The 25,293-nt window shown below is 41.5% G+C and overlaps 1 long non-coding RNA gene across 1 annotated transcript; it reads left to right on the forward strand.

Moving 5' to 3' along the window:
• Positions 1-4,539: 4,539 nt before the first annotated feature.
• Positions 4,540-22,950, forward strand: LOC123638233. Its single transcript, XR_006735254.1, has 3 exons — positions 4,540-4,913; positions 20,712-20,847; positions 22,730-22,950. It is a non-coding gene; the product is annotated as an uncharacterized LOC123638233 (long non-coding RNA).
• Positions 22,951-25,293: the final 2,343 nt, after the last annotated feature.

The following is a 25,293-nucleotide window of genomic DNA, read 5'->3' on the forward strand; positions in this document are numbered from 1 at the left end:
AAGTTATCTGAGTCTTTTGGGAAAGAAGGAGGCAGCAGCGACTGCCTATTTATGTCCAGATTCAACATTATAAGCAATTTCTGACGCACCTCTTCTCTGCCTTTCCACACCCCAGACAAGAAAAGAAACAGCAGTAAATACTCATCAAAAAAATACCCGTGTTATTCAGGAAAGGTTAAATTATGCCCAGTCCGCTCTGTTTTAGTGTAAAGTTGGCAATGAAGGGGAGAGGAAAGAAGAGGTAACATTTATTAAGTTCCTACTAATTGCTAAGTAAACTGCCTAAATGAATTAGTTTATTCCTCCTTCCATGAGTGAGAAAGACAACAATAATTGTTCTAGTTTTACAGAGTAGAAATGGAGGCTTCTAGGGCACGACACCAACTAGTAAGGGCAGAAGTCCGGGTGCAAATTCAAATCTCCAAAAGGAGCCAATTGGTTCCTAGGCACCAAAATGATTCCAGTAATTCCTCATCTTGCACTCTTATTTCTCCATTTTTTTCTACCTTCTAATCTCCCCTTACACGTGAGACAGCCACACCACTGCAGCTGACTCCCAGCCCCCACATTCTCTCACTTCCAAGAAATATACTCACGTCTGACTTCAGCAGACTTCAGCAGCTGGAAGCAGGAGCAGCAAGTCTCAGCTAGAAAATGATCTAACTTCCTGTTTCAGGTCTCTTAGATACAATGCTGCAATCCACACCCAGGTATTTTTCTAGGGCTTTTTTTCATGTGGTATGAGCAGTTTCAAATAGGCATGGGACCAGCTAGTCTAATGTTTTTGGCTTCTTGCCTTGTATGCTTTATGGGGCTATTGCTTTGTGCAGCAGTAGCAGAAAAATGAAGCTGGGGCCCAGATCAGACCACGTCTGAAACACTCTAACCTTGTGTGTGTGTGTGTGTGTGTGTTGGGAGGAGAGCAGTAGGAGGAAAGTTTTGCTGTTTTATTCTAAAATTTTATTTTATCAGTATAATATGTGCCCATAATTTTTAAAGTAAAAAATGCTTTAGGCACATAATGAAAATAGCAGTGTGGTTTTCCCCTAAATTCTTGTCCCCCGGGACAATTCTTTTAACTGTTTCTAATCATATTTATTCTCATGTTTCTAAGTAATATTCTTATATTATTTTTTTGGTTTTTGGGTTACTTATTAGCTTCCTATTAGGTAAGTTGATAATGTTGCTCATAAACACACACACACACACACACACACACACACTTCCATTTCTCCCACTATAATTATGTTACAGTTTTGGTTTACTTATTGTTCAATATAGACTTGACAATTATCATATAAATGTAATATACAGCTGAGCCATGTGGTGTATGCTATGATTATATTTGTGTTATTTTTTTTCCAGTAGTTCATAATTGCTTCAGTTTTTCCTTTACTGATTTTTCTGTGTACTTATCACTCACCACATCCTCAAAATCTGTGATAAGGAAGTGTCTAGCACTCTAACAGGCTGATATCACAAAGTATTCATCTGGCTATTTCTTGTGTAATCCCCCTCCCTTCTCTCTCACTGGTACTGGCAAGGCAGTACCAACTATGCCCCGTCTGCTCTGTTTTAGAATCAAGTTGGCAAAGACGGGGAGAGGAAAAAACAAGTAACCTTTATTAAGTCCCTGCTAATCGCTAAGTAAACTGCCTAAACGGATTAGTTTATTCCTCATTTCATCAGTGAGATGGAATCCCTCATCAAATCAGAAGCCAAGAGTCCAAGAAAAAGCAGGCACAAGTATTAGATGAAGATTTTCACATGTGTAATTGCAAAGCCAGTTTTCCCTCTCCCAGTAACTGATGAGCTGAGAGGACAGGAAGGAGGCTAGTGAGCCAGAGTGACTAGCCCTGGAGGAGAGGGATGGACAAAAGAAACCGAGGAAGCCCCAGAAGTGGGGGCGGGGGAATTTTCTGTGTCTGAACAAAGAGGTTGAGTTGAGTGGACTCGGGGGCCAGGCGGGTCCTCGGGCTCATCAATGATGAACAAGCCACTGTTCAACCATCCTGGACCCCAACAACCCCTTTGTCCCCTTGAACAGAAGGAGAAAGACCTAAACACGTTGGTGGAAGTGAAGGGCGGGATGGTTCTGTACAGAATCAGATGCAGATGCCCTGTGCATGCAGCATTTAATAATAAACTGATTTGAGCGTTGAACTTTTTACAGCTCTCTGAGAATATTAATTATTCTGCTTTCTATATACATTTTTTGTTTTCTCTGAGCTCCCCCCATGTTGGTTTTATCTGCTTTTGTATGTATCTTTATGTTAGAAGTATTCATTCCTCGAGTGTCTGATGATCCTTGTCAGCTACTGGTATTTTTAAGACAGGCACTAAAAGTTACAACGTACACTGCTTTGAGAAAACCCTCAAACCATGCTTTCCTCTAGACTCCACACCACAACCATCAACGCAGAAGACTTCTGTGACCAAATATGAGGATTTTTCCCCAGACCCCGAACAGTGGACACCAGCTGGGTGTCCTCCAATTAAATTCCGACACTGTCTTCCTAGAGACAGTGTTGGATCCCACAGGGTGAGGGCTCAGTCCCCAAAACTGCTCCCTCTTCTTCAGACACCTGTTGCAAGTCCCGGCCTCCAGAACTTCTGACCAACTGGCTTCAAGTTGAGGCTCCCCAAGCCCCTCTTTGGGTTCAGTTAATCTGCTCGAGTGGCTCAGAGAACTCAGGAAAACACTTACTCACATTTACCGGCTTATTATAAAGGATATTGCAAAGGATGCAGATAAAGAGATGCACAGGGTGAGGTATGGCGGAAGGAACTTGGAGCCTCCATGCCCTCCCTAGGAACCCTCCAGAACCCTCCTCAAGTTCAGCTATAGGAAGCTGTCTGAAACCAACCCTCTTGAGTTTTTGCACTTAATCTTTGCCAAAAGGTCAAGAAGTGATTCCTCTTGGGTTTTTATGGACAACCTTGTGGAATAAATGTGATTAGACTTCAGGGTGTAGGGCAGGATTGTCACCCACATTCAGAAAGGCAGGGGAAGCCAGAGAGATTCTGTTTCCTGAGGCCTCACACCCCCAACATCATACCAAAAGACTGTAGAGAGGGCTATGGGAGTTACGAGCCAGGAACTACCGATGAAAATGAATATGTGTAAAACACCCGCTACACACACCCCACAAAGCAATGCCAGATTAAAGGCAGGGGTATCAGTAAGAAGGGCTGTATGTCAACTTCTCTAATGCTAATTCCTCTAAAACCAGCTCACTGAAAACCCAGTTAATATAATAATCCTTGTAATATTACCTCCCCAATGGAGGGTTCATTTGCTTGGCAGATACCGAGTCAGCAGACACAGCCAAGTTGGTTATAGCCAAGGGGGTTTTATTACTTGGCACAAGTAAGGAGCATACTGGGTGTAGCTCCCAAAGCAGTGTGTCCCTGAAGAAGAGGGTTGGGCTGGTTTTATAAGCCTAGGGTAATGAGGCGTGATCTGATTGGATCTTGCAATGCGGTGATGCTGGGAGGTGTGATCTGACTGGATCCTGCCATGCAGTGTCCACTTTTTAATTCAGTCCCTGCTTCTAGTCCCTCGGAGCACTTACATTCTGCCTGTGGTTGCACCCTTGGTTCATCAGGGCATGTCAGGTTACGTGACCTTCAACCTGGGGATCCATGGCAACTGAAAAACAACTCACAACTTTGTTACATAGAAGTTGAACCAGATTGGTCTGGTGTGGTTACAGTAACAAGGATAATGTTTAGATTATAAATCTTCCTCCCTTCCTTCCTTCTTCCTTCCTTGTTTCCTCCCTTCCTTCTTTCCTTCCTTGTTTCCTCCCTTCCCTCCCTCCCTCCCTCCCTTCCTTCCTTCCTTCCTTCCTTCCTCTCTCTCTCTCTCCCTCTTCTTTCTGTGTAGAGTGTAGATGTAGATGAATTCCTTTTTCTCAACCCAAGGCACCCATTTTCTAGAAGTGGATTAACCTTTGTGATGGAGGGATGGGGGAAAAAAAGTATTTTTCAGCTTCTGACACAGGATTTTGCATCAAAACAATACACTTGAAAGACAGGTTTTATGTGAGGAGAGATTTTTTTTTTTCCCAAAGCCCTTTAGTTCCTATTTAGTATAATAAGGGATAAATCCAGAATAATCTGATTACAGACTCCTTTCAATGTGTAGAGAAAACAACCACAACATTGGAGTCAGGAAGGAGGAAGACAGAGATGAGGAAGACATCACATGGGCAGAGCCCGCCCTTCTGGCTACAGGATAGTGGGAAATAGAAGGGAGAGAGAGAGAAGGTAGACACGTCAGACAGGCAGGTGTCCTGGTCTCAGGCATGGAGGACAAGAAGTACAGCCAGGGCCAAAGACACTCTTACCTGGCCGCAGTAGGAATGCTAGGAAAATACTTACCAGGCTGCTCCCTACCAACTTCCACCCTGCCAGACATCTCTGTCACAAGATAGCCCTGTGCTAACCTTCCTGGTTGCACAAGACATTCCATCAACACTCCGCCTCATTAGGGCACTCCCCACACTCCTGACCACAGAAGCAGAGAAGGAAGCGCTCATTGCAACAGATAGCTGATCTGAGAAAAGACAGTTCTCATAAGAGCCTGCTCAAGCTGCTAAGCCAGTTCTGCATAAAGCTGAATAAAAGCATATGTGTAATGTCAAGATACTGAGGACTGGGGACTTAAACCCCGGTCACGTAAGTGCTTCTCCTGAGCTTTCCGCCTCCCTGCAGAAGCCTGAGTCTACGTCTCCCATCTTGTCGCTGACTCAGCTGCCGGGCACAGCTAAGCAGAGAGGTGCTGGAGTGCAGCTCCCCGGGCACATTTTTCCCCACTGTCGACCTCCCGGTTTCTGCGGGAGGGTGAGAGCCTAAGAAAAGCAGGAGGTGCCTGGCTCCAAGTTGCCAAACTACCTCCTGTCATGAAGGTATGTGAGAAGTTTGTTTTCTTTGTGTATAAAGCCAGTTACCTACGACAGACAGCCAACCCCGTTGCCAGGTGAATTTAGGATGAACTGCATGTAATACGTGGTGCTGTGGAGTCCTCTCACTTGGGCTGCCGTTCATCTTGAGAACGTGGGCTGCATCTGCCAGGTTCACACGTGGGGGAGATTTCTTCCTGTTTTTGCAACCAAACTCTCGGTAGATTGCCTGTGATGTGCCTTGTATTCCGGTGTAATGCTTATTCAATAATAAAACTGTCTTTCTGCTACCTTTTTGGAGAAGTTTTCTGGGTTGGGAGAAGATTTTGATTTTAATTATGTTTTCCCAGCACGGCATGTTGTCACTGGGGATGCTGACGACCCTGTTAAGCTTAATAGGAGGAAAACCATGATCTTTCCCTTGGGCCAGCCCTTCGCTAGACTTGCTGAGTGTTCTCCACAGAGGGTCCTTCAGCAGCTGCCTGTGCTCCCAGTCCTTGAAGTCACCTGGAATCCTGCCCACTCTCCCTTCCAGTGAGCACCTGCGCTCTGTGGACATGTCCTCATATTCATCTCTTGTCCCCGCTTCCACGGCCACCTCCCCAACAATGGTCCCTTCACCTTCTGCGGGTTCCCACGTCATGTGTCTCCACATTCAGGCCACAGATATTTATTGAGCACCTACTACATGCCAGACACATAGTAGATCCTTATCCTCATGGAGTTTTTGAGGAGAAGGGGGACAAAAAAATAAACAGTACATATATACTTGAAATGTGCTAAGAGAGTAGATTTTAAATGTTCTCACCACACACACTAAAGAGGTAACTATGTGAGGGGAGGAACATATCAATGAGCTCGATTGGGGCAATCATTGCACAGTGTGTGTATATATCAAAATATTATGTTGTATACCTTAAATATTGATAGATGCGGTTTTTATTTGTCAAGTATATCTCAATAAAGCCGGGTAGGGGGAGAAAAAAATCAGCAGTACACAAAATAAGTCAGCTATGTCAGAGAATGTTAGAAGATGATAAACGCTATGGAGAAGAAATGTTTCGGCAGGATAAGGATGACTGGGAGAAGCAGGTCTACAAAGGGGTCTGTGACTCCCCCCCCCCCGCAAAAATCTTGAAATATCCTCCTCCCAACACGCAAATAAAAAGACCAAGGCCAGTGTCAATAAGCTGGTCAAGGTGAGCTTCATTAAGAAGGTGACATTTTAACAAAGAGCTAAAAGAGGGAACAAGTTAGGCATGCAAGTACCTGGGAAACAGTATTCCAAGAGGAGGGAATGGCCAATATACAATCTCACTTTATGCTCTGCCACCAGATTAATATTCCTAAATATCTTGACCCTGCTCAAAAATCTCTAACAATACCCCATGGCCTGTGGGACAAGATACAAACTTCTTCACTTGGCATTTACAGTCTTGCACAGTTTGGTTTCTCCTAGTCCCCCGGCTAGTGGAATGTCTCTCCCTACTGCCCTGGCTAACCATGGGCTCCAGTCAAACGTCTCTTCCCATTTGTACACCGCCTTGGTGTGTTTCCGCCGTAACTATGCTCCACCTGCATTTTACTTTGTAATTTTTAAAATATTTACTCACATACTAAATGAATCCCAAAGGAAGCCTTACATTCATGACTGTAAACTGAAAAACCAACATAATTTGCTGTATATCACAGATAACTTAAAATAGATACAATGAAAACAAAGCAGGCTAGGTTTGGTTGTCCGCCAAAGGCTTTGAATCTTTTTTTTTTTTTTTTAGACAGAGTCTCGCTCTGTTGCCCAGGCTAGAATGTGGTAATGTCAGCCTAGCTCACAGCAACCTCAGACTCCTGGCCTCAAGTGATCCTCCTGGCTTGGCCTCCCAGAGTGCTAGGATCACAGGCGTGCACCACCATACTTTGAACATGAGGCCAGCTTTCTCTTCGTTGAAATGGAAATTCACAACTATTGCAGAGGAGTAGAAAAAAAATTAAGATTTTTTTCTCATCGTAGATAGCTTTCTTTTTACTTTATGATTCAACATTACTTAACTCCATGCACCTATGCCACCTGAAATTATGCCATGTGTTAATGTGTTCTATATTTTAGGAAACACTGTGTAGGTCAAAATAGATTTACAGGAAGGAGCATCTTCCCTGCACCTTGTATTTCCTTTCATGAGAAAGGAACTCGGTTATTGCAATTCCTCTCTTTTTCTGTCCCAGGAAAAGAAGTGATTTATCCAGTTGGTAAGGAAAATAAACTGGTGTACTTGGCTCAATCTCTCTGTTTTTTCTCAAAAGCAAGTTGGCCCTTGGAGGCATGAGTTCTCTGCTCCATGTCTTAGGTCCTCCTTGAGCAGATCCCTTGTCCTGGTTGGACACTGCCTATTCATCTAATTTAGAAATTCAATTCGTAGGCCCATCTGGTTCTCATGCTAAGCTAGATGCTGTTAATGGATAGTTAAAAGATAAAAGCACTATTTGCAGATATAAAATGAACACAAGTTAAAGATTTTATTTAACTCATTAATGAGAAAACTAGTGAAGTGTCACCACCAACTCAAAGGAAAATGAAAACAAGAGAAACATTTATAGATCAGGAATATTTAAATGTATTTACAAGTGAAGGCAAAACTGGTTTTTCCACAGTAGGTATTGGACAGAATTTATTTTCGTGTCATTAGGCAAGAATAATAATAAATCTGTAATTTTGTCTATAGAAAGAAATTATTTTGCTTTGCTATCAGTTATCTATAATTTATAGAATTGTAAAATAGCTCCCATAGAATCCAAATCAAATAACTGGAAAGGGATTTTATCAAAAAATAAATAGAGCTGGCATTTAAATTAGACTTTTGTCTAGTTATTCAATTGATTCATAATTCAGGTGAGGAAAAGAGTTATTTATTGGGCCTCTTCAAAATCCTAGCAAGATTACTTGTTTTCTCTGTCGTGGTGCTTAGCCCGTAGTATTCCCAATTCTTAAGCCTTTGCTTTTTTTTTTTTGAGACAGAGTCTCACTCTGTTGCCCTGGGGAGAGTGCAGTGGCCTCATCACAGCTCACCACAACCTCAAACTCCTGGTCTCGAGCGATCTTCCTGCATCAGCATCTGAGTAGCTAGGACTACAGTCCCACGCCACCACGCCTGGCTAATTTTTTTTGTTAGATGGGGTTTCGCTCTTGCTCGGGCTGGTCTCAAACTCCTTAGCTGAATCGATGCTCCTGCCTTGGCCTCCCAGAGTGCTGGGATTACAGGCACAAGCCACCGTGCCTGGCTAAGACTTTGCTTTTTAAAAAAAATAGGTATACTTATTATTTTTTAAATTTTGTATTTTATTTTACTTTTTTATTTGTATTTTTATTTTTGAGACAGTGTCTCACTCTGTCACCCAGGCTGGAGTGCAAAGGCACAATCATAGCTCACTGCTGCCTTGAACTCCTGGGCTCAAGCAATCCTCCTGCCTCAGACTCCTGAGTAGCTGGGACTACAGGCTTGTGCCACCACACCCAACTAATTTTTAATTAATTTTTTTTTTTTTGTAGAGATGGGGTCTTGCTATGTTGCTCAGGCTTGTTTTGAATTTTTGGCCTCAAGTGATTCTCCGAAAGTGCTGGGATTACAGGCATGAACCACCGAACCTGGCCTTAGCTGGAGTGTACAATTCAGTGGCATTAATCACATTCACACTGTTGTGCAACATCAGCACCATCCATCTCCTGAAACTGTCAATTAAACACTAACTCCCCCTCCCACCACCCCCATTCCTGGAAATGGCTATTCTACTTTCTGTCTCTATGAAGTTGAAGACTTTGCTTGTAATATCTTCCGGTTGTACCCTTCCCAGCTCCCCCTGCACGATCACCTACCTGCCTTCTTCCTAGAACTCAGCCCTGGCCTCCCATGTGGTCCAACCGTGGACCCACCTGCTCTGTTCCCACCTACCCAGTCAGCACAGCCCCCAGCAACGACAGCAGCCTCTTCTGGTTCCTAGGGACTCTACCCTGTGGGGTACCTCTTCATGGTTTTGTTTCTCTGCTATCTATATCTTTGTGAAGAGACTTTATCTCCCCAAGTAGATCTGATGCTCTTAAATGCAGCAACGATGACTTACACGTTGTCACTTTTTCCATTGCTCAGGAGAATAGAATTCCTGCACTAAACCTCAAGAAATGCTTGCTGATGGTGAGGATGATAATGAGGACAGAGGTCATAATGAAAAGTGCTGCTGGCATGCTTCAAAAGGAAAAGTATAAATGTTAACTAAGTAGCATCTTGACAAGGGGTATGAAGGATTAGGGAAATCCAAAAATTCTTCCTGAGAGAATCTGCCTATTTTCAAGCAACCCAAGAAAAAAATTGAGACAAGCAGAGAAAGCACTGTATCCAAAACAGGCCAAGGGGATCCAGTGCGTTGGCTCATGCCTGGAGGCCAAGGCAGGAGGATCAATTGAGTCCAGGAGTTCAAGACCAGCCTTGGCAACATAGTGAGACCCCACACCTACAGGAAAAAAAAAAATTAGCCAGGAGTGGTGGCTAATTTTTTAGTCCTAGTAGTCCTAGCTACTTGGGAAGCTGAGGTAGGAGGATCATTTGAGCCCAGGAGTTCAAGGTTGCAGTGAGCTATAATTATGCCACTGCACTCTAGCCTAGGCAACAGAGCAATACCCTGTCTCTAAAAGAGAGAGAGAGAGAGTGAGTAGGTGCCAAGGGCCAAGGGAGACCGATTTATAGCATGTCATACTAACCAGGTAGTTGTAAAAGGCCTCAGGTACTTCAGTAGGTGCCTAGACACAGGGCCTGTGTGTAACACTGGAGAAGGAACTTTTCAAAAAGCCTTAGCCAGCCTCCTCTAAATACCAGTTTAAACTTTTAACAATACTGCCAATCCAGGCCTCAAGGTCAGAGTGTGCAGATAAAAAATTTTCGTAAAAAATGTGAATTTTTTTCTTTTGTGTCTTCTGAAAGATCTTGACTTCAAGGTAGCCAAGTACTCAGCTTCTCTTGTTTGTCTAAAAAGAAGTCTTTTTGTTGAAATATAAGCCATAGTTGCCTAAATCTCCTGGTTTCGGTTTACTTTGCTAGTAGAAATACTTTGAATCATGACAATAATTTTGTCCCTGTGGTATTTCAAAGGGGTGGCCCTTATGAAGTCTTCCTTATTCTGGGTGATGCATGTGTTCTAATATTTTATCGCCATAGAAAGGGGATCCGTGATTGATGACATTTTATTGTCAAGACATGAAGACAGTCAAGTGAAATTCTGAAGGTTTGGGAGGAGCCAGTCCCACTCTACTGTCCTCTCTGTTGCCTTTAAGAGATGCAAAATGTGAATCATATGCTTGTACCCACCATAATGATAACCCATCTGTTTCATGAACTTTTTTTTTTTTTTTTTTTATTTCAGCTCATCATGGGGGTTGTTTCATGAACTTTTTAAAGCCTGAACCATTTCAAGGGCATTTGGGGATGGGGGGGGGGCAAAGTTATGAACTGGAGAAATTATGAAATGTTTAGAACAGAATTCTGGGGTTCTCTCATTTAACTCTAACCCTCCAGTTTTCATTTCTTTGTACCATCTTAGGTTTGACTCATTGTTTTATTTAAAAATCTGCTCATCAAAAGCAGAAACAAAAAACAAAACCTGATAAACTCATTCAGGCATAAATGGATGATAATCCCCTAAAATATTGCCTCTGAAGTAGGTCCATATTTTAGAATCAAATTATTCAATCCTGTGTTTTTCTAAAAGTCAGAATCAATGGAGAGATGTAGCATGCTCCTCAGTGAGAAGATTCAGCCTTCTCTCTGAATTAAACCAAAGCATTCAGTGTAACTGCAAATTTAAAAAATCCCATCATGATTTTTTAAAAACATGACAAGTTAATCGCAAATGTTTCCCTTGAAGAGTAAGTGCATAAAAAAGGCAAGAAATAGTTGAAAAAGAATAATGAGGAAAGACTTTTCCTAGTAGATGCTGAGACGTGATACACCTGCAGCAACTCACAAGATGTGATAGCAGCTCAGGAACATGACGGGCCAGTCAACAGAGTCCAAACACAGACCCATCTCTACATGGGGGAGTATAAGAAAGGACGAGATGGTGAATAAAAAGTGGCAAGACATTGGTTATCGATTTGGAGGAAAATGAAGACTGCTGTCATTTTTGCCCAACATTCTCTTTCTCCTTTTTTCTGGCATTCGCAGAAAAAGGAGTTGAACATCAAGGTGGGTCCCTGCCTTGCCTTGGATTTCTTCTTAGCACAAAGTAGGTCCACGAGATGTTCTTTCCTGGGATTTGAGTCTTGAGCAAGAGACTGATTTAGCTAAGAGATAGCCCTTCCTCTTATTCCCATTTTTTCCAAGCTCATATCTTCAGCTTTGTTTTCAGTTCTATAAACTCTTTTCTTATCCTTTTAACATCCTTTCTTATTGGTGAAGTTAGGTAGAGTTAAGAACACAAACTGATAGAGATGGCTACCTTACATCATAAATAAAGTAAGTTCTAGGTCCCCAAACTTTTTTTTTGGGAGGGGGGGAAACTATAGAAGTATTGGAAAATACATACAGGAATACTTTTATGATCTTGGCTTGGATAAGGTTTTCCTAAGCAGAAAACTCCCAGAAACCTTAAGAGATAAGATCGACTTGACTCATATAAAATTCTGTTCAGTGAAAGGCACAATAAACAATTTTAAGGGACTAGTGACAGATAAGATAAAGTATATGCAACATAGGAAACAAAAGATTAATATCTACAATATAAAAACACTCATATAAATCTATAAAAAAGACAACCCAATAGGAAAATAGGCAAAAGATATAAGTGGGAGATTCATTGAAGAAACAGAAATGTTAATTAACATATAAACGTGAAAAGATCTTCAAACACATGCACTAGAGTTAGGAAAATGCAAATGAAATAATGGTAAGATAAATATTTTGCAAATATGACTAAGATTGAAAGGTTTGATGCTATTCATGTTGGCTGGGATGGGGAAAGTGTACTCATATACTGTCGATGGAGTGTAAATTATTATAACCTTTTGGAAGCAGTATGGCAATATCTATCCAAATATTATGTGCTTATACTGTTTGTCCAGTAAATCCACTTCAAGAATTTTTCCTATAATTAATAAAATGTAGTATATGTATACCATGGAGTACTATTCAGCTATAAGAAATAATGGTGATATAGCATCTCTTATGTTTCCTGGATAGAGCTGGAACCCATCTTACTAAGTGAAGTATCCCAAGAATGGAAAAACAAGCACCACATGTACTCACCATCAAATTGGTTTCACTGATCATCACCTAAGAGCACATTTAGGAATAACATTAATTGGGTGTCAGGCAGATGTGGGGTGGGGAGGGGATGGGTGCATACATACATAATGAGTGCGATGCGCACTGTCTGGGGGATGGGCATGCTTGAAGCTCTGATTGGGGGGGGGCAACGGCAATATACATAACCTAAACTTTTGTACCCCCATTAAATGCTAAAATAAAAATAAATAAATAAATAAATTAAAAAAAAAATTTTTCCTATAGAATTATTTTCAGCTGCACAAAGATATAACAGTAGCTAACTTTATTTTGTTAAGCCCTTATGATGATCTAAACATTTACCCAAGTATATCACATGTATTAACTCACTAAATTCTGCTGTGCCTATAAGACCATAGATGGGCGTTTTTAAAAATATGGCTTTGGCTGTTTACTAAAACGTCTGTCAGCAGGAAGAAATGAGGCAAGTACATATCGCTTCATCTCAGGTGTCAAGATGTAAGGTTTTTATATTGTCTTTGTTTTTATACGAGCTGACCCAAGATTGGGCCCCCACCCTCCCCTTTCCACAGACTATTTTGAGATCCACCGGGGAGTCGTCCTTGTAGTCGTAAGTAAACAAACGTACAGTGCACATTTTGAAAAGGGAGGGAGGGGGAGTGACTATACAAACGTGGTCAAAAGTACACCTGAAAAGAGATTCAAACATTTTGAGGAGAAGAACCATGGTAAACCTGGTCATCTGTACATTGGAAAGGAGATTCAGACCTACATTTGAAAAGAAAGAGGGTCACAGTATTTGTCTGGGGTTTCTGATTTTTAAAATGCATCCCACCATGGCATACAGGAGCTCTTACCTGGCTCCGGAGAGCTGTCTGTGGGCCTCTCCTCCCAACTCTGCATTCAGTGGCTTCACATTGGTGCCTTGACATTGGCCACGGCGGGAGAGTTTAGACCATGAAATCGGCACACATGACAAATCAGGGCTCTCCCTCTGGACAGACAGGGGATAAATGCTTTTTATATATTCACTTGTTAAAGAAAAAAATTATAAAAAACACTTGTTAAAGATGGTAGGGCAGAGTTTTTATTCCAGGGGGGCTGCAACCATCGGTATAGGGCTACAGCGTTAGGGTCTTGCGGTGGAGAGAGGCATTGTTCTCTACTCTGCCTCCCGCAAGGACAAGTAGGGTTTATAACCAAGGAGCAGTGTGGGGGGATGGGCTTCTGTGGCTGGAAAATTACTGAGAGGAAACATCAGAGATACAGTGTTTCTGGCTAAACTGACTTGATAAGATTCTGGCTAGAGGCAGATGAGGGTGATAAGACACAAGCAAGGGTAGGCGTTTTTCCACCAACTTAGCAAGATTCCTGCTCAAACTGGATTCTACAAGGACAGAGAGGGAACCTCACCAGGCCTACTCCAGCAGAGGCCTCAGACAAGTCCAACCCAAGTTCGCTCAAAGGAGACAGTCTTTGTCACAGTGAACCACTGAATATATAAAAGTATTTTGATTATGAGCGGGTTGATTTTTTTCCCTCAATCCTCAGAATTCAACGAGGCAAGATACGAAGACACCCACTGTATAGAGGAGGGAGCGAATGCTCAGAGAGTAACACGCACAAGGCCACGCAGCCAGAACACCGGGGTCTCGGGATGGAAACTCACAGTCTGGCTCTGAACTCTGCAGGGTAAAACCACGGCTCTGCCAATAGTTCTCAAAGTAAAAATCAACACAAGCCCCACCCCCGCCCCCAACTAAATGTTCATTAATAGGGGAGAAATTGGGGGAGTTATGGCACATGCACTCTGTAGAATACCAAGCAGCCAGGTTATAGACAGTGAGGTAGATCTCTACATATTGACATAGAAGGAAATCCGTGATACGCTGTTGAGTACAAAAAGCAAGATCTAGAACTTGTCTAGATCTGTATGTCTGTACCTCTGTTTGTATGGGGTGTGTGTTCTCTGTCTTCCCCCGCAGTGAGTGTGCGTGTGTCCGTGGTGGGCATGGGGTGTGGGTAGGGCAGATGCTGGAACCTACATCATCAGCCTGAAATTATACCCACCCAAACTGTTAGTGGTAATTCTCTAATTTATAACTTTACACATTTTGGTATTTTAAGGTTTTCAGTGAATATGTACTACTTTATAAATTCCTTTGCATTCAATTTTTAGTAGGTATTATAGTCACATATTTAAAATCAAAAAACCTAAAAAGATATACAGTGGAAAAAGTCTCTTCTAACACTATTTCTCATCTATCCAATCTCCTCCTCCATAAACATGGGTATCCTTCCTAAATTAGAAACAAGCAAATATTAGTATCAATTTTTAATAGACTTTATTTTTTTAGAGCAATTTTAGGTTTACAGCAAAACTGAGTGGAAAGTACAGAGCGTTGCCATATACCTCTGCCCAGCCCCAGACTCTCCCACCATCAACACCCTGCACTGGAGTGGTCCATTTGTTACAACTGATGAACCAACGTGGACCGTGGATGCACCATTATCACCCAAAGTCCATAGTTTACATGAGGCTTCACTCAGTCTTGGTGCTGGACATTCTATGGGTTTGGACAAATGTATAAAGACATGTAGGCACCATTACAGTGTCTACACGCAGAGTAGTTTCTCTGCCCTGAAAATCCTCCGTGCTCCACCTATTCCTCCTTCTTCCCCGCTAACTCCTGGCAACCACTGGTCTTTTTACTGTCTCTAGAGTTTTGCCTTTTCCAGAATGTCACAGAGTTGGAATCATACAGGATGTAGATGTTTAAGATTGGCTTTTTTCACTTAGTAATATGCATTTAAGGTTCCTCCATGCCTTTTCATAGCCTGATGACTCATTTCTTTTTAGCACTGAATAATATTTCATTGTCTGGATGTGCCATACTTTATCCATGCACCTGCTTCACGCATCTTGGTTGCTTCCAGTCTTTGACAATTATGAATAAAACTGCTGGAAACATCTGTGTCCAGGCTTTTGTACAGACATAAGTTTTCAATTCATTTGGATAGATACTAAGGAGCTTGATCGCCACGTTGTATGGTAAGAGTATATGTTTAGTTTTGTGAGAACCTGCCAGACTGTCTTTCAAAGTGGCTGTACCACTTTGCACTCCCAGCAGAGAGCGGGAGCTCCCCCCTCTCCATACACTCATCAGCATTTAGTAGTGGTTCTAACAGGTGTATCTAGTAGTATCTCATTGTCATTTTAATTTGCATTTCTGTAATGACGTGACTTGGAGCATCTTTTCATGTGCTTATTTGCCATCTGTGTATCTTCTTTGGTGAGGTGTCTTAAGGTTTTTGGCCCATTTTTAAATCAGGTCATTTGTTTTCTTATTATTCAGTTTTAAGAGTTCTTTGTATATTTTGGATACAAGTCCTTTATCAGATATGTCTTTTGCAAATGTTTTCTCCCAGTCTGTGGTCTGTCTTCTCTTTGTCTTGAAGTACAGATTTTTATATTCCCTCTTTTACATAAAAGTAGCATATTGCACACAGAATTCTGTACCTTGCCTTTCTCACTAACAATATCTCAGAGATATTTTTAAATCAGTATAAAGGGAGCCTCCTTATTCTTTTTCCCATTATAAAAGAATACATCATTGGCCTTAGTACATAATTATATTACCAATGTATTATCCTGTTTTTTTGTTTTTTTTTTGAGACAAAGTCTCACTTTGTTGCCCGGGCTAGAGTGAGTGCTGTGGCATCAGCCTAGCTCACAGCAACCTCAAACTCCTGGGCTTAAGCGATCCTACTGCCTCAGCCTCCCGAGTAGCTGGGACTACAGGCATGCGCCACCATGCCTGGCTAATTTTTCCTATATATATTTTTAGTTGTCCAGATAATTTTTATTTCTATTTTTAGTAGAGACGGGGTCTCGCTCAGGCTGGTCTCGAACTCCTGACCTCCAGCGATCCACCCGCCTTGGCCTCTCAGAGTACTAGGATTACAGGCATGAGCCACCGCGCCGGGCCTGTATTATCCTGTTGATGGACAGGCTTGGGTTGGATAGCCTTTTATACATATCATTTTATATGTGTACAGGTATATTTGGAGGTCATAGGATATGCATATTTGTAATTTTGATAGTTGGGGCTGTTCCAATAAGTATTCCCCCAACAAGGTTTAAAAGTGCCAATTTCCTCATAGACTCACCCAATAGACACTACAGTGTCACCAATAGTTATCAGACTTTCGGAATTTTGCCAATCTGATAGATTTGAAATGTGATTTCAGCATGGTTTTAATTTGCATTTCTATTATTACAAGAGACACTGAGTATCTTTTTCATGTTTAAGTGACATTTCAGTTTCATTTCCTAGGAACTATCTCTTCATTCCCTTCACTCCTATTTCTACTGAGCTCATCTTTCTCTTACTGATTTTAGAAACGCTTTATATTTTAGAAAAATTATAAATTTTTTTTAGGATACGAATTGCAAATATTTTTTCGAGTATGTTGTCTTTGACTTTCATATTTTTTCCACCCTTTTATTTGAAAAAATTTAAACCAGACAGGAAAGTTGAAAGACCATTGTAGTAAACATTCACATACCCTTTACTCAGGTTCACCATTGGCTAACTACTTGCCACACTGATTTACTGTCTCTTTTTGTCTCCTCTCTGGAGATACATGTGCGTGTCTCTATCTATGTCTATATCTATCTGAAATTAACAAAACAAAACAAAAGAATAAAGATTTTTTTCCTCTAAGTGATTTGGAAATACATTACAGACATCATGACATTTCACCTCTAAACATTTCAGCATATATTTTAATATCTCCTGAGAACAAAGGTATCCTCCTACAAACCACAATACCATTATTACAAAAAAAATTAACATTGATACAATAATTTATTATTATATTCTATAATAATATTCCAATTGGCCCAAAATGTACTGTGTAGGCTTGGGGAGTGGGTGGCACATAATTCAGGATCCCAGGAGCCAATCACCAATCACACATTGCATTTGGGGGTCTTGTTCCTTTCATCTCCTTTAGTCCAAAATTCTCTAACATCCTCCCCTCCCCCTGCCCTTTCTTTGGCGTGGGGCGATATTGACTTTTTAAAAGAGTTCAGGTCAGTTGTCTTGTAGAATATCCTACAATCAGGATATGTCTGATTGTTTCTTCATGACTATAATTAATTTAAATATTTTTGACAAGACTGCTGCATAGGTGATGTTTTTATTCCTCTCATTGTATCACTGTGGGAGGAAACAAAAGTCAGTTTGTTTCATTTTTGGCAATGCTAGTTTAGGTGGTATCTACCAAGTCAATCCCTTACCAAGGGGCTTTCTTCCCTTTGTAATGTAATAAGATTAACCAATTAAAATTGAAAAATTTTTAGGCTTGCCCAACACCTCTACCCATCAGACCTAATCCCATGGCATGAAGCTGAAACAACATTCTGACATTCATGGGAGTCCTGAAAAACCCTTTAAGGGACCCATGAAGTCCGATTGTTCTCATGATAATGCTAAGACTTTGTTCACTGTTAGATTCTTACTCTCTCCCCTTCTCATTCTCTCACACACACACACACATATAGATATGCACATGCACATGCACACACACACACATATATATACTGAAATTTTCCAGAAGCTACAAGACAAGTGATGATGTCATTGCTCCAATGATGAAAAATTTCTTAGTGTTAATGTCTGACATGATAGATATAGATAGATATAACCCACATAAAGCTCTTTGGGAGGCTTAATAATTCTTAAGACTGTAAAGTGTTCTTGTAACCAGAGCATAAGAATCTCTGCTTTGGAGTCAAATCATATCTCTCCAGGACTCTACATCTTCATGGGCCTTAATGGCACCATAATGGGTATAAAAACTTAATTCTATTTATGATTCAGTGATTCAGGAAGACTTCCTAGTGCCCCTGAAACTACACTGTGTATTTCATTGTCCACTCTGTCAGTGGCTAAGATTAATTGTATCTGTTATTTTCCTAAAAATGTGTGCAATTCTGTAGGAAGCAAAGATACATTAATTATGCTATCACCACCTTTTCACATCCTGTAATGCCTCTTCTCACTTCTTAGCCATAAATATTCTCTGGTTTCCTAAATGTGTTATTTCGTTTTAATCCGAATCTGTAGACTTGTGGCTCTTTAGCTTTGGTGTAATCAAGCAAGGACGTTTCCTCGTGTTGATTGTACATCCTTCTGCCCATCCCAGGGTAATAATTACTGCCAACCTGGGTTTAAAAAGTATCTCCAATAAGGATGTTCTCAAATTCTTGAAATAATTATTTATCACGACCCATGAGAAGTCAACAGGAGGGTAACAGAGCTAACTCTAAGATTAGAGGCACAGTGTGTTGGCTCTGGCAACTACTGCCCAATTTTTTTTTTTTTTGAAAATAACTTCCTTATCTGAAAATGATACGTTACACACAAGGCTCCCTAAATTCAATTACAGTCTAGCATTCTCTGATTTATTTTAATTTTATTCATGGACAGATAGTATTTTTTAAAAATTTTTCTGAAGGACCGTGCATATCGGACAGTATTGGTTAAAAAATTAACTCCAAATATTTTGGGAATCAGTGACTGCCCTTGCTTCATCGAGTTTGTTACAACCAGGCGGATATCGACCCACAGTGATAGAGTCTGGGAGGCGGGAAAAAAAAAAAAAAAAAAAAGAGACCCAAACGGGAAAAGCAGTAATATGGCACCACCTTCAGGTTAACTTGCGAATTACAACGAATTACAATTAGAACTATTAGAATTAGAACTAGTAATAGTTCTTCACTTTTGCTTTTCTGCTGCGTGGTCATTTCAGATCACCATCAACATCTACAAATTGGAAGCATTAGAGGAAGACTCTAGCCCCTTGTTTCCGATTCAATAGCCCTGAAACACTTTGGAGCCCTACCAAGGTCAAAGCACATTCCACACGTTGGAGGACCGTGCCTGGCCCCTGCAGGTGTCCTCCCCAAGCTGGAAGCCTAGTGGCATCCCAGGAGACCATCCCAACCTCCCATCAGCTCAGTAGTTTTTTGAGTGAGGAAGTGAACGGTAGGCTCAGCAGGTCCCTCAGTTGTGTGTCCCCTGCCTCACCTTGTTTACTGTCGAATACACCCTTGGGGCAACGCGCAGTTGTGCTGGATCCTATCTCAGTAAATCACAGTCCTCAGTGATCCTAGGAAAGGCTACTGATGTGGTGGATCAGTGTGACATTCTGCATGTTGTCCCAAGGGTTCAAATCTCCTCAGACTATATTATAATGTAGGCACAAGAGTTAAACACGGACCTGGGGCAAAATCGTGAGTAATGTACTGTGAACTGCAAAAAAAAAAAAAAAAAAAGTATAATGTAAATGCAAAGTATTTCTGATCCTCTTCTGCTAGAGAAGGACACATTTGCAAAATCAGTGAATGCAACATAGCTGAGGCGATGTGGGCCTGAGGCTGGTGGAGTTGCACAATCTACCTTTCTCCTCCAGGACATACCAAGATTCTTCAGGAGCCAGACTGGTTAATTGAATGGAGTTATAGTAGGAAGCACCGACCTGCTATTTTTAGATTCTTAAGGGTAGCATTAATTTTGGCCATCTCCCCGTACACATCTCATGATCATCTCTCCTCCATTCTCTCATCCTCTCCCTGGATGAGATACATACTGTAAATCTATTTTATTTGCTGTCTTGGTTGGGTGGATGGGAGCAGTTTCAGAAAAGTCTACTTTCCCCAGTGCATGGGTTGTGCCAACTTCTCAGAATATCTATCCCAATTACACATTTGGGGACTGGGGAAATAACCACCGGTGGGTCTGTGGACCTGCTGAGCCCACTGTGAGCTGCCAGACCGTGCGCAGGGCTCTATTGATCGCCATCTGCCCCACAGTAACAGTGAAGGGGACCACGATGACGCTGCAGGTCTCCAGGCCTCAGTGTCAGTTCTGACCCTGTCCCAGCAGCCCTCCAAACACTTGAGTGTTTCCGTTTCCCAAGTGGACAGTCATGAGGTCCCTTGGCAGGACTGAGGGAATCATGACTGTGCCTGTTTGTCAGGGTGTTACAGGGTCCTTCTCCTGGAAACCTGGTCCTCCTCCCAGTTAGGGGGTTCAGAGCTTGTAATCTAGCTCATATCTGCAAACTGGTGTGAACTAAAATAAAATCCCAAGCCCTCTGCTAACTGAATGGACTCCTCTCAGCCAAGCCGACCCCAGAAACACTTTGCAGCTGAGTTCCCAGCTATGACGGGATGGGAGAGATAAACCAGAATTGCACATGTGCATGATTTCTCTTTTCATAAATATTCATGACTCCTTCTAGAGCTTGTTAAACATGTATATTTGACCACCCTGCTCGGTATAAAATCTTTTTCCTCTTGTATGTCCTTTGAAGCACGTGTTCCTGGCTTCTGGCTGGGGTTTTGCTTTCCAGCCTGTCGGAATGGGCCACCCAACATGTTGCACCCCTTTCTAAGAAATAAAGCTTTCCTCTTTCCAAAGAATGAACCTCATTAATTTTTTTCTAGTTAACAAATTGTCAACTGCAAAGGGACCCTGGGAGACCACTGGTTTTCCCCAGCGCCATTGGAGGTCAACACAGTGATGTCTGCACAAGCCCACTGAAGCTCCGTTATCTCCCTGATCTTGCTGGGAGAAGCTCGGGTAAGCTCCCTTGGATCCAAGATCTCCTGCTTTCAGGACAAAGATCTTGGAGACTTTAATTCTCTCCATCTCTTCCCTTCATTTCTTCCCAGTTCCCTCCATTCCAGACCCCAGAAGGAATGTTTTTGTAGATCCCTGGTTGGGGGGGGGACCTAGTCAGACTCAGCTGATCCATAATGTTTGTGAGGGCGCTCATGTTACGGGCACTGAGAGGACGGACGCTCTCACAAAGGTAAGAGCAGTTATAAAAACCTTAGTTCTAAGGAAATCGTTTCCGATCCACGGCGTCAAGACACTAGTGACCAACATGCATAAAAACTATAAAAATTCTTGTAAGTGTTTGAAATCTAACCTGAAATGATTTAAAGCTTTGCTGGCCACAATAAAATCTTAGGAGACCTCTAGTTTACCCTCGAGCTCAACTAAAAGAAAGAGGCTACCAAACCTACCAAAACAATGAAGATCATAATTGGTGTTTCAAGTTTTCCAAACAAGATCAAGAGTCTCTCATAACCTCCCTAATGGGAGTGATATAAAGTTAAAAGTGACTCTATTTTTTAAAAAGTGGAGCATATGAAATATTTACAGTTGATTCTTTCCTTCTTCTTACCTCCCTTTGCATCTCTGCTCCTAGACAATTGTTTTGCTTCCCAACTAGATATTTTAAAATTGTCTTTCTTCTGTTTAAAAACTGCTCTATGGGCCTGGCATGGTGGCTCACACCTGCAATCCTAGCACTCTGGGAGGCCGAGGTGGGAGGATTGCTTGAAGTCAGGAATTCAAGACTAGCCTGAGCAAGACGGAGACCCCATCTCTACTAAAAATAGAAAAAATTAGCCAGGCGTGGTGGCACACATTTGTAGTCCTAGCTACTGGGGAGGCTGAGGCAGGAGGATCGCTTGAACCCGGAGTTTAAGGTTGCTGTGAGCTAGGCTGATGCTACTGTACTCTAGCCTGGGCGACAGAGCAAGACTCTGTCTCAAAAATAAAAGAAAATAAAAACTGCTTTATGATGCCAGCTCCTGGAATGGGACACAGCTACCTAACTAAGCTGATTTATTCACAGAACTAAGAAGTTGACTAAAGAGGAGATGGGCCGATATATTTAAATTTTGCTATTTTTTCCCCTCCTGGTTTATCCCAATTTCTTTTTCTCTCATTCTTTCTTCTATCTCTAGCAATCTTTAACCCAAATTTCTACAAAACTATCAGTTTGGCTTTTAATATGTAGAACTTTTTAGCTTCAAAATGAACTAAGGAGATTAGAAGGTTTTGCCCCAAGGTATATTTAACATATTTTAAAATGACTGTTACAAAGCTATCTTTTATGGGGGAAAAGATACACACACACACACACACACACACACACACACACACACACACACAAACACAGAGCCAGGACTACCCTTTGCTGATCTTAAAAAAAAAAAAAAATTAGCTGAGAGTTTGACACCTTTAAAGGTCTGACGAGGAACATTTGCCACCCATTCTCTCTGAAGGCCATTACCAAGGCTTCATTTGCGTAACAATGCCACCTGCTAACTATTCACAGTAAAGCCTGAAAACCTGTTTTTCTGCTTTCAAGCCATAAACAACCTTTACTTTCCTGTCTTCTGCCTATGAGAGGCTTTTTTTTTAATGTAAAAGGCTGAGGCACGTAAAAAATATTTTTTACTTGTTCTTTCCTCAATGACATGGTTTAAATTCAGCTGTCCTTTTAGACTGGGGTTTTGCCAGTCTCATGGCTAGATGTTTTCACCTAAACCTATAGTCAGACAGGCCAGATACTACCCCTGCTAAATGTTTTGTCATAAAACTGCTGCTTTTGTAATATTTTTAATACATGCTGGATTTGACTGTAAACTTCTGTTTTACTTCTGAGCCTCTAGATTCTGGCGTCTGGAGAGGTGGCCGTGGTGAGGCCTGGGGACATGTTTTCAGCCCTAGACCAACAGCTGTGTTTCCAGCCAGTGATCGTCGGTTCCTGTGCTTGGAGACAAAGAATTGAAACCAAACACCAAAGTAGCGGGGCATCAGCAGAAAGTTTTATTTAGCAAGCACACGCCCAGACGGACGCGGAAGGGGGCCGTCAAAGGCGCAAGCAGGCAGGCAACGGCATCCTCCAAAGCGGGGAGCGGGCCTAGGGCCCAGCGGACCGTGGCCCCGTCTCTTCTTGCGTCTCCTTTTCTTTCTTCTTACTTCCTCGTGTTTGCGCGGCCGGTGTGGCCAATGAGAATGTTACCTTCCCCCGTCCTTGGGCGGTGCAGTTTTTTACTTTATTTGTTCAGGCCCAGATGTGTCGTGGCTTCCAAAGCCCCCTGGAGGACTGGGGGCCAGAGAGGGGGCCTGCAGTGCTAATCTACGGGAGTGATGGTACAATGAAGTCAGAGTCATTTCAGGCCATTCTTGTCCCACAGCCTGGGGGACTTTTCCCCAAACCGGAGCAAGCACGGTGTATCTGCAATGGGGACAATCACAACTGACCACAGCTTTTGTTTTCGTTGATCCATAACCCTGATTTTGTTCCTACTGTTTCACACCACCTGAGTTCTTTCCGCACCACCGGCTTGCCCTGTCCTGACCTCCTGCCTCAGCTGCAAGACCCAACCAAGCCTAGCGGAGCCACTTCTGCCCTTTCCCAGCTTTGCCCCCTGGCTGTTCTAGGAGGGGCTGGGTCCTCCAGGCATCCTATCCTTTGTCCTCAGTGGCATTTTCCTGGGATGTAGGTTGAAGACAGAGACAGGCTTTGGCCTTTGTAGCCATCTTGGATGACACATGACTACTTAAGACCTAAGATGTAGGTCTTTGGGGACATTAGGGATGGTACCTGTATCGTAATTTCAAAATTCTTTTCAGTAATTTAAAATCTTATAGTCATATTATATTAAAGAAGATAATCATAAAATATCTCAGTTGTTTATAAGTTAAAATACTAAAACATTAATCACTAAACATAAGTTTAAATTTATGTATTTTAACATCTTATTTTTATATGACATAAAAAACTAAAGATATTTAGATGTGCCAATAAACATTGGGAACTGATAACAGCTCAAAATTACTTTAACTTCCCAGATTTTTTTTTATCAAAAAGTAAGAGTTACTAAGAGTTAACATTATAATTAATATATATCATTAAAGCCACTAGATATAAGAGAAACAATTCTATATACAAAATATGAAGAAGAATATTGGATTTTTTTCAGAAAAAAAGAGTAAAATTTTGTTTTCTTTTTAATATCTTTGGATTATCACTTTGACTAAACAAATGACTATAGCAACCAGTAATTCTGTTTTATGACAAGTGTTTTATGACAAAAAGTGTTTTAAACCTTTGATATTTGACAGATATTTTCTGCACCACCGGCTTGCCCTGTCCTGCCCTGCCCTTTCCAAAATCAAAATTCTAAATTGTCTTTCTGACCTCAAAGTAGCTTTCTAAATATTAGGGCCACTGAAAATCTGAGACAGACACATTTGGCTTATTTGGTATGTTAAAACTATACAGGAAGCATTATCAAATATGAAATGGTTTTAACTTTCTTTGGATTATATTTATACAAACATGTTATTAATATATGTGCTCTAAAATTGTATGAGATTCCTAAATTCTGATGTTTTGATACATGTTATCAATAATAATTATAGTTATTATTTAAAATTGTTATATGCCATAAAATGACCTTATTTTACTTAATTCTCCTCAAGAAGCAATTTTCTGCTAACTTTAGAGTTCATACCATTTAGACTAAATCCTGAATTCTTTCCTGGCTATAAATCTCCAAGTAATGTTTTCATATTCTTCTTCAATTTTTCTGACTTGGACTCAATGAAATTGCCACCACCTTTTTCCGGAGGCCCTCCAAGCACACCTTGTGACATACAAATTCCAGGATGAACGGTTCCAAATGCTAACATTTGTTTTTCTGCATGAAAGCTACTTCCACTTTAACTGAAGATGCTTCCAGTTTAACATCTAGACACATCAGCTAGATGCCCTCTGGACTCTAAAGAAGCTGGCTTACTTTATTAAAAAACAAAAAACAAAAAACTGGGTTTGGTGGCTCATGCCTGTAAGCCTGGCACTCTGGAGGCCAAGGTGGGAGGATCACTTGAGCTCAGGAGTTTGAAACCAGCCTAAGCAAAAGTGAGACCCCCCCCCCATTTCTACTAAAAATAGAAAAAATTAGCCGAGTGTCGTGGTGTATGCCTGTAGTCCCAGCTCCTTGGGAGACTGAGGCAGGAGGATCACTCAAGGCCAGGCCTTTGAGGTTACGGTGAGTTATGGTGACACCATGCACTTTACTACCCAGGGCAACAGAGTGAGACTCTGTCTCAATAACAACAACAACAACAAAAAAAAAAACCCCACAAAGAAACTGAAATACCCTCCTCATTCCCCGTCCTTAAAAAAGTAAAAAATAAAAAATAAGTTGATGTGTTCAT

The sequence above is a fragment of the Lemur catta genome, chromosome 5 (assembly GCF_020740605.2).
Source record: "Lemur catta isolate mLemCat1 chromosome 5, mLemCat1.pri, whole genome shotgun sequence".
Classification (NCBI taxonomy): domain Eukaryota; kingdom Metazoa; phylum Chordata; class Mammalia; order Primates; family Lemuridae; genus Lemur; species Lemur catta.